Source organism: Prionailurus bengalensis, chromosome X (assembly GCF_016509475.1).
Source record: "Prionailurus bengalensis isolate Pbe53 chromosome X, Fcat_Pben_1.1_paternal_pri, whole genome shotgun sequence".
NCBI classification, from domain to species: domain Eukaryota; kingdom Metazoa; phylum Chordata; class Mammalia; order Carnivora; family Felidae; genus Prionailurus; species Prionailurus bengalensis.
This window is the reverse complement of record NC_057361.1, coordinates 104,406,791-104,412,391: the sequence shown is the minus strand read 5'-3', so window position 1 is coordinate 104,412,391 and position 5,601 is coordinate 104,406,791.

Here is a 5,601-nt window from a genome sequence, read left to right as displayed (position 1 = left end):
AGTTGATCAAGACCCTTATAGCCAATTTAGAACTTTTCTCCATTTTCCACATTTGCAATGCTTTTCCATGCTTTGCACTTCTATATCAGTTAACCTTCTGCTTTAAACTTCTTTCCCCATTTCTCTGTTGTTAAAATCCTCTTCATATTTTAAGACTCAGATTAAGCGTCACTTCCTCTATGAAGATTTCCTCATCTCTTCTTTCTACCAGAGTTAATCACTTCTTTTTGGGGGGGGGGATTCCAGTATGCATTGTAAAATTTCCATTATAACTCTTAGTGTATCACTCTTAGTTGTTTTTTTTTAACATGACTTTCCCTTTTTATTGTAAGCTTGAAGAAGAGAGACTGTGTGTTTTTCTTCCTTGTCTCAGGAGTATATGGTAGGTGACTGATAAAATTTTATTGAACAAATTAAATTTAATAAAGAGATCCAAGTTGAATATGGTGTCAACATATGAAGGAAGGTATAATGAAGAAAATTGATGAAAAATAAAATAATTATAGTTTGTTTTACTTCAACTATTTGACATTTCAAATTTACTTTGGAAATTTTTGACATATTTATATGAAACACAATAAAACTAAAGCATATCAAATATAATTTGTGATTGTCTAACATCTTAAGCAAAAAAAATCAAAATTTAATCCAATATTTATTAATAAAAATCTTTCCTTCTCATGAAAGCAATATAAACCTTTCTTGGAAACAAACAAGAAATATTGAAAAGCGTACATACACACATCCCAAATATTAACACTTTAACATATATTTATTTAGTGCTGCTTAATTGAAAGGAATATAAAATGAACAAAGGAACTATTCCCTATGTCTCTCAATCTTGAAATTAGAGAATCATCTGTAATGCCACAGTAGACATTTCTTTTGAAATATTTTTCTTATCTGCCCTTTCACATCCCTTTTTATTCCTGACACAAGGAGAACAAACACTCATGATCTTATGCATGATAAATCATCTTAACTTTCCTCCCGGACTCCTCTGTAATGTAATCTTCAGGCTGTTGCCAAGCTAATCATCATAAAATAACGCCTTTATATATGACTTTTTTCTGAATATCTGTCATTAATTTAGGACTTATATGTAATATATTAATTTCTCAAAAGTTTTACTTTGTAGAACTTTCATTACTATGCCCATTTACTGTAATTTTATAGTACCTGTTTTAGTGCAGCATATTAGACATTTAATATATATCTTATGTGTTTACCTTTTTGTTTAGATGCTCCATGAGAGTAGGGATCTTATGTTTTTCCTTTGTATATCACCAGAGCTTGGTTATCCACATTAGGCATGGATAAATGCTTATGTCATTTCTTCAAACTTAGCTTCTTGAAAGCAAGTACTGTATTTTATATATAAATATCCCCTATTCCTATCATACTCCTAGGTGCATAATAGCTGGTTAGAACATTTTTATTTAATACTTCATAAGTATAACTATAGCCAATATATTTCTTATACTCAAATTAAGAAAATACTTCTCTTGCATTAAAGGTCACATTATGAACTATATAACAACAACAGCAGCCAACACTTCTATAATGCTTACCATCAGGTGCTGTTATAAACAGTTTTCACATATAAACTCATAATTCTCACAAGAGATATAAAGAATTAAGTGATTTATAAATTGAACTTAAAAATTGTTGTGCACCAAGGGACATCGTCAAGAAAGTGAAAATACAATCCACAGAGTAGAAGGATATCCTTTTTTAAAATTTTTTAAATGTTTATTATTTATTTTTGAGAGAGGGAGAGACAGAGTGCAAGCTGGGGAAGAGCAGAGAGAGAGGGAGACACAGAATCCGAAGCAGGCTCCAGGCTCTGAGCTGTCAGCACAAAGCCCGATGCAGAACCGTGAGATCATGACCTGAGCTGAAGCGGGACGCTCAACCGACTGAGTCACCCAGGCGCCCCAGAAGGATATCTTTTTAAAGCATGTACCAGATAAGGGTTTAGCATCCAGAATATATAAAGTGCTTTTACATCTCAACAATAAAAGCACAAATAATCCAATATTAAATCATGGACAAAGGATCTGAATAAACTTTTCTCCAAAAAAAAACATATACAAAGATGTACATATATAAGAAAAAGATAGACACTAATAAATGTTGATGAAGATGTGGAGAAATTGGAACTCATATATTGCTGAAAGGAATGTAAAATGGTGCAGCCCCTGTGGAAATCACTTTGGCAGTTCCTCAAATAAAACAGGATACCTAAATATTCTACTACTGGGTATATACCTAAGAGTAATGAAAATATTTGTCTTCATAAAAAAATGTACAGGAACATTCATAACAGCATTATTCATAATAATTAAAAAAGTGGAAATAATTCAAATCTCCATCAACTGAGGAATGGATAAACAAAATGTTGTATTTCCAGATAATGGGCCATTATTCAGCCTTATAAAGGAATGAAGTACTGTTACAAGCTACAAAGTGGCTGAACTTGGAAAACATTATTCTCAATTAAATAAGCCAGATACAACTGAACACACATTGTATGATTCCACTTACATGAAATATCCAGAATAAGCAAATCCATAGAGGCAGAAACTAGATTAGTGGTTGCAAGAGGATGGGTGGAGGTGGCAACTGGGAGTGACGGCTAATTAGGTAAGGGATTTCTTTTTGGGGAAATGGAAAACACATTCTGCAGTTATATAGTGGTGATGTTGCAAAACGTTCTTACTATATGTAAAAACATGGAATCAAACACTTTAAAAGGGCAAATTTTATATGTGAATTATATCTCAATAAAATTTGCAAAAAAAAAACAGACTCCCTCAGTTAACTATTTTATATCAAGGTAGAAAAAAATCATGTGACATTAGTTTAGTTTGAACAAAGGAAGAGTAATTTACTGTAATAAATCAAGGGAGAAATTTGCCTGAAGATACTTTTTCATAGTTTTTTTTCCATGAAACAGACTTTCTCCAGCCATAGTTTTGTTCCTAAGCTCTGTGACTTTTCCTTATTTTTTATACTAGCTAATTACTTCCACCTCAACAGTAATATGATTACAGTACTTGCATGAAATCTTTCTATACTTCTTCGTTATTATTGTTTTTTAAATTTCAGTCTTTTTAAAAGTATACTGTTTTTAATAACTTTACCATTTATTTGGGAATAATGAATCTAACAAGACAGCCAATCTCTGAATATGCAAACATGGTTATCTTCATATTCATTTTCACATATCTTTTCAAATGAATGAATTATTCTCTGATCAGTTTAATTACGATATCTCAATATTGAGAGAAAATTATCCATTTTCCATTCAGATCAGAACTGAGTTGTTCAATTCAGGTACAAAAATAGGTTTCTGAATATTCTGGAGAATGCACCAGAGCAAATATTAGGAAGTTCATTGGATTTCCAATCCCTTTCTATTTTTCTCCATTGTAAGGGAAGAACCTCCAGATATAGTCTGCAGACTTAATGATCTTAGTCATTTAAATTTGTAGCTCTCTATAGACCTAGAAAGTATTTCCTTGTACCATAGGAAGGGCTTCTGGTTTCCATCATTTTATTTTATAACTTACAAAAGAAAACAAATACATCTATGTCAAAATAACTGACCCCTGCTCTTCAAAATTATCAAGGTAATGGAAGATACAGAACAAAAAAGGAACAGTGACATGTTGGAGAAGATAAAGCTCCAGATGAAATCCTAGAAGACAAAATGTTAAAACTTGAAAGCTTAGTATAGAGAACAAACTGATGGTTACCAGAGGCGAGATGGGGGAATGGGTAAAATAGGTGATGGGGATTAAGGAGTGCACTTGTCATGATGAGCACAGAGTGATATATGAAATTTATGAATCACTGTATCGTACAGCAGGTACTAATATAACACTGTATGTTAACTGTAGTGAAATTAAAATAAAAACTTAATTTAAAAAAGTTGAGAGTTTAAAACTTAAATAAAATTGAAAGAAGTTCTACAGTTTATTAATCATTGTTCCAATGCTAATTTCCTGGGTTTGATAATTTTACTATTGTTATGTAAGAGCTTCATCTTAGGAGAAGTTAGATGAAGGAAATATAGGACTTCTGTATGACTTTATCAGTTTTCTGTAAGTCTAAATTTTTTTTTTAATTTTTTTTCCCAACGTTTATTTATTTTTGGGACAGAGAGAGACAGAGCATGAACGGGGGAGGGGCAGAGAGAGAGGGAGACACAGAATCAGAAACAGGCTCCAGGCTCTGAGCCATCAGCCCAGAGCCCGACGCGGGGCTCGAACTCACGGACCGCGAGATCGTGACCTGGCTGAAGTCGGACGCTTAACCGACTGCGCCACCCAGGCGCCCCGTAAATTTTTTTTAAATAAAGAGGAAAACAACAGCAGCAGCAACAACAAGAACAACTAAAACCTCTCAGAGTTCCAGGTTTAGAATCAGAGATGATTAACCCAAATCTTATTTTAAGAATTACTTCACTTTATTTAAGTTAATTCTACTCTAATAATGTAAGGTGGATGACACTTAAAAATATATTCACATCACATAGTTCATCTTAACAATACCTACCAGAAAATATATAGTTGTTTCTGTAATGACTGACATTAAATACAGAACTAATGAAAATAGACCATAGTCCAATGATGGAATGCAGTTACAGGCATGGTATTAATCTTAGAGGAAAAACGAATCCCACCTTTTTCTTTTGCCTATTATGTTCTTTAATGAGCTTTATATTTCCTCCTCTGTCTCTCTGTATCTCTCTCTTATTAATATGATATTCTGGAGTATTCTTCAGTAATGACAATCACCCCTTGTTTGTAGGTCTTAACTAACCCATCACCAATTTTATCTGCTCTTCCTTTTCCTTATACTCCTCGTAATTATTGTAGATTTTATTATTGTTCTTATAAGAATTGTTGAAATAAAATCTATGTACTAGTGCAATAGATAATAGCAGCTGGGAACTAAAAGTACAAAATATATTAAATCAACCAGTTGAGTGGGAGTTTGTAGGTAATAAAAGCAATCTAAAAGTCTCACCTCAATGATAGAGATAAGGAAATTATAATTGAATTGAGTTTTTAGTTATTCTTTCATTTAGAAACAAAAACAATATATTAATGTCACACAAAACATTTAAATGAAATATTAACAATCAAAATCATCAGGAAATAGAATAACACAAAATAATCAAGTTAACTGTAAAATTGTAAAAATTGTTCATCATTTTAACCATTAATAAGTAGATAAATAAAGCACACTATCTTAACAAGTTAAGTGAAGAAAACCAAATGGTTATATATTTAAATACTGAAAAGATATCTAATAGCATTCCACAACAAATTCTTAGTATGACTTAATAAAATACGAATAGTAATTATGAAAAATACTACTCATGAAAAGCCAACATCAAATATTATTTTATTTGTAGATTACTGAAGTCAATTTAAATAAATTAGAAATAAATCAATGAGATTGGCAACCATGCCAATTGTTTTATAAGTTTTATTCAATATAATAAGAGACTAAAATAATTAGTGTATATATTAGAAACCAAGAAACTTTTTTTGTTTTTGTGGTTGATTTAATTGTTGATCTAGAAAA